Source organism: Camponotus vicinus, unplaced genomic scaffold, assembly GCF_025532165.1.
Source record: "Camponotus vicinus isolate PSW18456_S1 unplaced genomic scaffold, iyCamVici1.0 SCAF_10, whole genome shotgun sequence".
Lineage (NCBI taxonomy): Eukaryota > Metazoa > Arthropoda > Insecta > Hymenoptera > Formicidae > Camponotus > Camponotus vicinus.
The window spans coordinates 12,601,108-12,611,943 of NW_028141946.1; the positions used below are offsets into that span (position 1 = coordinate 12,601,108).

The 10,836-nt window shown below is 30.1% G+C and overlaps 1 pseudogene; it reads left to right on the forward strand.

Annotated features, from left to right (window-relative positions):
- The first annotated feature begins 1,882 nt into the window (after window positions 1-1,882).
- On the forward strand, window positions 1,883-7,258 carry LOC145960070 (uncharacterized; annotated as a pseudogene).
- Window positions 7,259-10,836: the final 3,578 nt, after the last annotated feature.

Here is a 10,836-nt window from a genome sequence, read left to right on the forward strand (position 1 = left end):
CTGAAGCAATTCGTATAAGTGTGATACGTCAACATAAGACAAAGCAACAAAAATTGAATCGTTTGGAAAAAGCTGATAATAGTCATTCTGAGAAAAAATTACATAATAATCAATTATTAATATTAACGGACAATACGCCAAAAGAATTTATACAAATAACGAATGACAGTAAACAAATAAGTAATATTGAAGAATTTATAAAACTAACAAATAATTTTAAAGAAACAAATGATATTGAAGAAATAAATATTCCAAAAGAATGTGTACAAATAACAAATGACAGTGAAAAAACAAATAATATTAAAGAAACTAATAATATTGAAGAAATAAATAATATTGAAGAATTTATAAAAACATCAAATAATATTAAAGAAACAAATAACATTGAAGAATTTATAAAAACAACAAATAATATTGAAAAAATAAATGATGTTAAAGAAACTGATAAGTATTTTCAAAATAAGCATTATATTAAAAATTACACCGGTTACAAAATTATTGATAATAATAATGATTTATGTAGTAACAATAAAATAAGTAAAATCAAAATTTACCAACCAATCTATACAAACAAAGATTCTAAAAACAAATGTGCTAAGAAACGTTCTCGATGTGAAGATACTGTCCAATTAGAAGTTAATATAAAAAAACAATGTATGCAAGATTTAGAAAGTTCTCTTATACATTATACTAAAAATTTAGAAAATAATCGAGCTAAAAAACGACGTCCATGCGAACAAGATTTAAAAATCAACCGCGCTAAACAACGGTATAGATATAAAAAGAATTTAGAAGATAGACGCGCTAAGAAAAGAAAGCGATATGAACAAAATGTAGAACATAACCGCGCTAAGGAACGGTATCGATATGATCAGAATATAGAAAATAAACGCGCTAGGAAACGGGATTTATATAAACAGAATATTGTAAAACAACGTGCACAAAAAAACGTAAACGCTATTCCATAAACACTCAGCAAGAACGAGATAGACAAAAAGGATTAGATCCTGATCGCAAATGGCTTTACAACAGACGATATTATCAAAAAAGTAAAAAATCTGTACTTGTTATAAAAAATCACGATGTTGGAAAAAAAGTTATTAAAAAATATAATAAGTTTTGGTCGAAAAACACGATAAAATTTCATCATTCTTTAGAAATATTTATACAAAATATTATGAAGAAACTCACTATTAAAGGCCACATCGAGAAACGATTAAAAGCTGAAAAAATCGTACGTTGGTGTATGCATGTTAGAAGAAGTTATATACGTAATATTTACAAAATGTTAGCTTTGATTAAAAAGAAAACAGAAGCGCGGAGTTTAACTCAAATTGAAAAATGTTCTACAGTTGAAGAAAAATTAGATGCCTTATGTGGCGAATCTAGTCATACAGCCTCATCTGAAAATTATTTTATTGATTCTACATATCAACATGTAATTCCAAAAGAATCATTAGTAATAAATGGAGATGAGAAAATAAGAAACTTACCATTAATAAAATCTGCATTCGAACCTTTAGTAATGAATGAAGAAGGAAAAGTAGTAAATATATTACCGTTAATAGAAATAGAAACGAAAAAATCATGGTCGTGCAATTTTTCATGTAAAACTGACGATCCAATTTTAATTAGTCGTTATCAGAAATTTCTCGAAACTTTGAATTTCTGTACTTTAAAAAATGTACCTAAATTGATACAAGATATTCATAAATGTACTATGAAAACTTCAAATGAGAAATTGGGCCATACGCGTAGCTGCCATATTGATTTAATACTTTGTGAAGGAATGTTTCTTCCAGTTCAACTATTATCGCCTCATTTTCCACGAGTAAGATATATTAAGCGTTTAATTTATCAACTTACAGATTCTTATCGAAAGATGGATAATCTGGATGAAGCATTAACTAATGCTGATTTAAATATATTAAATGAAATTGTAACTTCTGCAGAAGAAAAAGCAGATATGTACAAACAGCAACAGACAGATTCAATTATGAGCGATGATGATATTATTTCTAAATATCATCAAGCGTTTAAGGCTTTGGTTAAACGATCAACAGACACGTCACGATATGTTTGCGTATCGTGCGAAAGACTGTGTTACAAGAGAAATGTTTCTGAAGTCAATATTCTTCGAGGATTAGACACTCAAGATTGGAAAAATTTAATGGCACATATATACAACAAGAAAGTAATGCGCAATATATATGTACTTATTGTGCAGGTAAATTTCGGAAAGGCGTAATGCCCGCATACTGCATTTTGAATAATCTCTTTACACAAGATGTGCCCGAAGCAATATCATCTCTTAACATATTTGAAAAAATTCTTATACAGAGAGCTAAAGCATTTCAAACTGTCGTCAAAATGGGAACTGTTATTAATAAAAAATTGCCTCAAAGGCAAATGGTACAAAAAGTTAAAGGCAGAACATTTCATTTACCACTTCCGTTACAGGAGACATTGAAGAAATTATGCTTGGATACTGATCCAATAAATGTTAATAACGAATTATATATTTTAGTTAGAAGTATCCCGAACAAATCAAAGATTATTTGGGAAGAAATAGTTAATGTTAAAGAAGTTTTTGATGCTTTAACATGGTTAAAGGACAACAATTCTTTATACTCTAACATTATATTGCCAAATGATCATAATAAATTGAACATTTTAGAACAATTAAAAAATTCAGAATTTCAAGTGGAAGAGACAGAAGCGATATTAGATGACGAACCTGACAATGAGATATTAGATAATTCAATAGATGAGACGAAAAATCGAAAATATATTAGACAATCAACATAAGGCAATGTTAACTCAAGTTACAGATGAAAAAGATGGTTATTATGAAGAATACACTATCTATCCCTTATATGAAAAGAAACCAAATAAAACTTCTACAGAATTGTACCAAATGTTAAAAGTTGAAAATGCACCTTTGGATAATCGTGAAAAAGATTTAGATTTAATGTGTTTTCCAGATTTATATCCTTTTAGTATTAATGGACAACGTGAAAGTAGAAAAGTGAAACTTCATGATCATGAATTTATTAATGTCGTTTGACATCTAAACATCCAAAATACAGATTAAACCAACAATATTTATTTTATTTATTGAATGATGCTAATATTCGTCAGTTAAGACGTGGAATTTATCATAAATTGAATATAACTAATCCTCAAGATCGTTATACGGCTGCAGAGTATTTAGAAGCATTGTCGAAAGAACAGTTGGAATCTGATCTAACAACAATATTTTCTACACTTCGAAATACGGAACAATATTGGCGTAAACCGAGAAGTAATCTAAGGTGTATGACGCAGCATTATGGACCTGCGACATGGTTTTTAACACTTAGTCCGAGTGAATGGTTATGGGAAGATTTAGGTGAATATTCGTGAAGTAAATAAATGGCATGATGTTTCTTTAGTTAGCGAACTTGTTGCTAAAGATCCTGTATCAATGTCCAGGTTTCTTGATAATAAGTTTCGGGCAATGCTCGATTTCATTAACTCCAAAGATCATCCAATTGGAGAAGTAACACACTATTTCTGGCGACGAGAATACCAAGGTAGAGGTATACAACATTTCCACTTATTAATTTGGATTAAAAATGCACCAATTTTCAATGAATCTACTGTTGAAGAAGTCTCTAAATTTATTTTACAACATATAAGCTGCAGAATGCCAGATGAAAATATTTCGCCATTATTGTACAAACGTGTTGATATGCATCAACGACATAAACACAACGATTATTGTCTTCGCTCTAAAAAAGTAGGCCGTAAAGTTATTCGTCGATGTCGTTTTGGATTTCCTCGTCCCGTTACTGAAACTTTTAACATGAGAGATGTAGCAACTTCAATAGCAGGTAGAAAACAATTGAAACAGAAAAGTAGGCTTTATGATCTTCCTCGAACGGAGAATGAAGTTAATATAAATGATTATAATCTTGTTCTTCTTACTACATGGGAAGGTAATATGGATATACAATTTATTGGTGAAAAATCATCGCTGCTTACTTCATGCATTACTAAATATATGAATAAAGCAGCAAAATATGAGTTGTCTGATTCTATTCTTAATACTGAAAATAATAATAATAATAATAATAATAAAAAGAAATTAGTGAGTCATCTTTGGAATATAAGTATGCGATTTGTGAATAATAGAGAATGTGGAGCTCTCGAAGCTGCTGATACATTGTTAGGTATTTCTTTGTATGGAACTGATCGAAATACAACTATCAGATGGTTAGATGTTAATCAAATACGACGTAAAAGATTAAAAAATTACAAGGAAATTGAAGCTCTTGATCCTGAATCTACAGATATATTTTATCCGTCTTTAATAGATGATCTTTATCCACATAGACCAAATGAATTAGAAAATATATCTCTTTATGAATTTGCACAGTGGTATGATGTCTCGAAGATCAAACCAAAAAATAAATATGTTGAATATTATAAAATAGGTGATGGTAAATATCTTAAACGACGACAGCGTGGATATCTTATTGATCATTATAAAATTAATGTTAATACACAGCCGGAAAAGTATTTCTTTGCGTTATTACTTATGTTTAAACCATGGCGAAAATTAGACGATCTTAAAAACGGAGATACATATGCCGAATCGTTTCAGAAAGAAAAATTGCATCTTGTAGAAGCGTTACAATATCATGAAAAATTAGAAGAATTGCAAAAAGCATTTGAAACTGCAAAACAGTTAGTTCAGCAGTGCCTAGATGACGATTTACAAAAACAACAGTCTCAGGATGATCCTGAAAATCCGATAGGTGTTCAAAATATAGAAGCTGGTGAAGCAATGCAAGATTTTAAGGATCTTGGTGATAGAGCGGTTCGAGAAATCGATATATCTGAAATGATAGCAAAATTAAATGCAGATCAAAAACGTGTATTCGATAAAGCTATCAATACTGTAAAGTCAGATGAATCAATATTGCGATTATATGTTAGCGGAGAAGGTGGAAAAAGTTTCTTAATCAGGACTATTACATGCTGGATAAAACAAAATCTCAACAAAGATACTGATGTAGCAGCACCTACTGGTATAGCAGCATTTAATATAGATGGTTTGACAATCCATAGATTGTTTCAATTACCCGTTGAACATGGTAATACTCCTAAGCATAAGCAACTATCTGATCATGTATTGGAAGTTTTACGAGAACAGCTTAATAATGTTATTCTTTTTATAATTGATGAAGTGTCAATGATATCTAATTTGACTTTAATGTATATAAATCTTCGATTGTCTCAAATATTTGACACTAGTGATTGCGATGATGGTTGGTTTGGTCGAAAGCACATTCTTTTATTCGGAGATTTGCTTCAACTACTTCCCGTACGCGATGATCCTATTTTTAAACATTTATCAGATGAAAAAGTTGCTAAATATCTTGGTTCCATAAATGCGGTTAATTTATGGACTACATTATTTGAGTATGATGAATTGATAATCAATATACGTCAGCAAGGAGATAACACTTATCGTGAGTTATTGTCAAGAATTCGTATCGGTTTATTAACAAAATCTGATGGTAAGATTCTCGAAAGTAAAAAAATTTGTTTTAAAGGTGATTCCTTCGAATCTAGACTAAACGAGTTATGTAATTTTATTAACAATCTATCATCAGACATCGTTTGTTTACTGCCCACTTGTCATATGTGTGATGTTCTCAATGATGCAATGTTAAGTAGCATTACTTCTAAAGAAATAATATTAGTTGCTGAAGATACAATTGAATGTATTCCATATCTAAAAAAGAAAGTATTAAAAGTATTATCAAATAATGATGATGATAATTCAAAAACAGCTGGGCTTTCGAAAAAAATCATAATTAAAATTGGAGCTAAAATTATGATACGGCGTAATGTTGATGTTAGTTTGGGTCTTGGAAATGGTACAATTGCTAAAGTAATTTCAATTGTACAAGATAATGATGGTCAGGTAGAAAAAATTAAATTTCTTTTATCATCAGATTTAGAATATTTAATTGAAAGAGTAAGTGTTAAATTTGAGGTGGTAGATAGAGCATACGTTGTCAGAAAACAATTCCCAATATGTTTGAGTTACGGCATCACTATACATAAAAGCCAAGGATTGAGTTTGCAAAGTGCTATTATGGACATTGGTAATTCTGTGTTTAATTGTGGCCAAACTTATGTTGCATTATCCCGATTAACATCTCTAGAAGGATTACATTTAATTAACTTCGATCCTTCATCAGTAAGAGCTAATGAAGATGCAATTATTGAATATAATCGTCTAAAACAAATACATAAACCGAAAGTAGAAATGATTGCTATGTTAAAGGAACAATATTACAAAGTAAAAGATGTCTTATGGGTGTTACCAAAAGTAATAGCTTCTGTTCAAAAATCAGGTTTAGATGAAAATGTTCGAAAAAGTACAGCTTGAGTCATGCATGGTTTTCAAAATACAGACAAGGTTTCATGCTATGCAAATGCAGTATTACAGTGTTTATTGAATTTAAATGCCATTAGGCAGCAATTGTCTAATTGTGATAAATCAGATATTTTACGTATGTTAATGCATCGATATGAAAATGGAATATGTAATTTAAATACATATGCAATACGACAATGTGTAGGAGAATATTTTTCAAGTCCTATAAAACGAAATGTATCTGATTTTTTTATAGCTCTTTGTGAAAAATATGAATATATAAAGAGTTTAGTGAGGCAACAAATAACTTCTATTAGACGATGTAAAACTTGTGATAATACAAAAACTACTGTTGATAATAATATTATTATTTCCATTCCTATTAATAATTTAAAGAAGAAAACTTGTAATCTTAATGAATTATTAAATATTACGTTTTCACATTGGTATCAGTCGCATAATGAGACGTGTGAATATTGTACTGGAAATGATATAATATTCAAAAAAGAAATAATATTATCAAAAGAGATAGTTGTTATTCGTGTAATATTTTCATCACAGGACAATAAATTAACGAAAGCAACACAAAACTTCAATTTGAGTGCTATTCCAACAACTAAAGTATTAATAGATGGACATTTATATAAAGTCATGAATGCTATATTTTACTATGGTTCAAATATTGACGAAGGTCATTATATAAGCATGTGTAGAGAAGGAACATCTAATATTTGGATTGAAGTTAATGATGCTCAAGTTAAAAAAAGGAAGTGGCCTAGAGGTGCTAAAGATGTTTATTTACTATTTTTACAGAAAATGTAGTAAATAATAAATATCAAATGTTATAAAATAAAGAAAAAAATTCCTTATTAAAATATATTTACATGTTTAACTTGATTAATACTTAATCATTTAATAATTGTATTTCGATCAGTTCTATGCAAAAAAAGGTGTTATGTATCAATTTCATGAACAATGCTTAATATTCTGTAATATTTATGTATAAAAAATTTTAATGTGAAAGAGAAAGAGAAAGAGATTATCAATTATATATTTTTATTATTAAATAGAATATTATTATTATTAAAAATAAAAGTTTGTAACTCACTCTTTTCCTGTTTTACTTATTCAAAGATGAATTAGATAAGCAGAGCAATGATTATTTATTACTAAATTTAGAAATATTGATTGAGTGAAAAAATAATTAACTTCTAATGACATATTAATTTGTTTGTATTTGTCTAGTAAGAATAGCAAAGAAGTTTGAAGTCTGGTTGTCTAAGTAAGCTCTAAGTAAGATCTAAAAATGACCGTCATATTTTAATAAAATATGATGGGGGTGGTGGCGGGTTCTTTGCTTATATATTTAATCATGTTTAATGTATCTATAGTACAAAAAGGAGTGATATCTCTACAAACATTACCCTTTTAAACAAAAGGTAAAAAAAGGTGCTAAGTCCGCGTAAAAACTGTTATGTGTTTGCAAAATAATGGTTATTATAACCCTCAAAAACTATAAAAAAACCTATTTCAAAAATAGTACCATTTCAATCTACAAAATTATTTTAATCTACAAAATAGTTATTTTAAACCGTAAAAAAACTAAGTTATTTTAGTTATACATTTTATTTATCTTACAAAAGTAATGATATCAATAAAATTGTGTTAAGTAAAAATAAAAATTTATAAAAATAAATCAAAAAACTGTATCAAAAAAGTTACAAAATACTATCAAATCCAAACAAAAAATAATATCGAAAAGTTGTGCTATTTGAAGATAAAAACATAATAATATTTTAATAAAAAGTTAGACATCATGTGTTTAATTTTTTACAAAAATATATTACAAAATTGCGCCAACAAAATAAAAACTTTTAATATAAAATATATATTTTTCTTAAATTTCTAGTATTAAAAGAAAAATATTAAATAAAAATAAAGTTGACAAATTTAATTAAAAAAAGAAAAACATAGAAAATATTAAAAATAAAATTAAAACTTATCAAGAAGATAAAAATTAGAAATTAATAGAAAAAAATACAAATTTATATAAAAATTAAAAATTAAAATAAAAATTAGAAAATAAAATTAAAAATTATTAAGAAAATAAAAATTAGAAATTAATAGAAAAAAAATTTATATAAAAATTAAAATAAAATTTTAGTTAAAAGACTTAGCGCTGCTATACGATCTAGAAATGACCGTCATATTTTAATAAAATATGGGGTTCTTTGCTTATATATTTAGTCATGTTTAATACATGTATAGTACAAAAAAAAGTGATATAGCAGCTCTAAGTCTTTTAACTAAAATTTTATTTTAATTTTTATATAAATTTTTTTTCTATTAATTTCTAATTTTTATTTTCTTAATAATTTTTAATTTTATTTTCTAATTTTTATTTTAATTTTTAATTTTTATATAAATTTGTATTTTTTTCTATTAATTTCTAATTTTTATCTTCTTGATAAGTTTTAATTTTATTTTTAATATTTTCTATGTTTTTCTTTTTTTAATTAAATTTGTCAACTTTATTTTTATTTAATATTTTTCTTTTAATACTAGAAATTTAAGAAAAATATATATTTTATATTAAAAGTTTTTATTTTGTTGGCGCAATTTTGTAATATATTTTTGTAAAAAGTTAAACACATGATGTCTAACTTTTTATTAAAATATTATTATGTTTTTATCTTCAAATAGCACAACTTTTCGATATTATTTTTTGTTTGGATTTGATAGTATTTTGTAACTTTTTGATACAGTTTTTTGATTTATAAATTTTTATAAATTTTTATTTTTACTTAGCACAATTTTATTGATATCATTACTTTTGTAAGATAAATAAAATGTATAACTAAAATAACTTAGTTTTTTTACGGTTTAAAATAACTATTTTGTAGATTAAAATAATTTTGTAGATTGAAATGGTACTATTTTTGAAATAGGTTTTTTTATAGTTTTTGAGGGTTATAATAACCATTATTTTGGAGGGAGGAAAGTGGCGAGGGTTGAGGTGACAGGTGTGGAGAGGTGGGCCAAGAGAAAAAGGAAAAGAGGATGGTTGGAAGAGGAGATGGGAGCTGAAAGTTGAGGAGGAGGTGGAGTTATACGAGGGAATTGGAAGGATGTGGAGGCAGAGATGGAGAAGAAAAGGTCAGGGAGTTATTCGAAAGAGAAAAGTCGACGAAAAGTGCTGAGTTGGATAGGAAGGATGGTGGGGGAGGCGGGAAGAGAGAGGTGAGGGAGAGTGAAGGTGGCGCTGGAGGCGGGAAGAAGGAGCGAGAGGAGCGGCAGAGACGGTGAGTGGAGATGGCGCTAGAGGATGGAGGAAGAATGCGGGCGGCAGATAGATGGCTCTAGTGGTGAGAAGAATGAAGCAGGGGCAGTAAGATCAATGCGTAGATCGATGAGGAGATCGATGAGGGGGGTTATAGTGGATGGAGTAGTCAGTGAGAAGTGACAGGGTCACAGTGAGTAATGGAAAGGAAGACAGAAGATGGAGAGCTGGTGGAGGAGGTGAGAGAATTAAGGAAAGTAATGGTGGAAATGGTGCTGGTATTAAGGAGGATGGTGAGGGGGATGGAGAGAAGAGAGGAAGCCGGTCGTGAGCACGTGGGAGAGGAGGTTAGAAAGGAGAGAGAAGGTGTGAGAGAGGAGAGAGGAGAGGAAGGAGAAAGGAGAGAGAAGGAAGAGAGAAGGGGAAGAGAGGAAGTTAGGAAGGCAGAGGAGTCAAGGACAGGGAAAAGGAAGATGACAGAGGGGAGAAGGGAGACAAGAGAGAAGAGAAGGGAAGGAAGTGGAGTGGAAGAAGAAAGAAAAGAGAAGGATGTGAAGAATGTGGAGAAGCCGAGGATGGAGAAAGGGAAGAAATCAGAGGGGAGGAAGGAGGCAGGAGAGAAGAAAGGAGACGGAGGGAGGGTGGAAGACAAGGAGAAGAGGAACAAGTGGAATGAGGGGGGGAAGGAAGGAAGAGGAACAGAAGAGAAGGAAGAAAAGGAGAAGGCACAGGAGAGAAGGGGGAAAGGAAAGAAACGGGAAGAGGGGAAGAGGATGAAAGAGGCAGGAGAGAGGGAGGGGGAGAGGGGGGCAGAGAAGGAAAGTGGAGGAGAGGAGAGTTCAGAGGACAGAGAGAGAGAAGAAGATTGGTGGAAGTTGGTGGAAGAGGAACAGGAGGAGAGAAGGAAGAGGAAAAAGGCGGAGGAGGGAAGAGGAGAGGAGAAAGAAGAGGCTCTAGGGGGGGAGGGCAAGAGGACGGCCGGAGAGGATGCATGGAGGAAATTTGAAGAAAAGAGGGAAAGAGTGAGGAGGGAAAGAGAGAGGAAGGAGTTAGAGAGAAAGGAAAGGGAGAGAGAGGTGGAGGCGGAAAAGAGGAGGGAAAGAAGGAGGAACATAGTGTG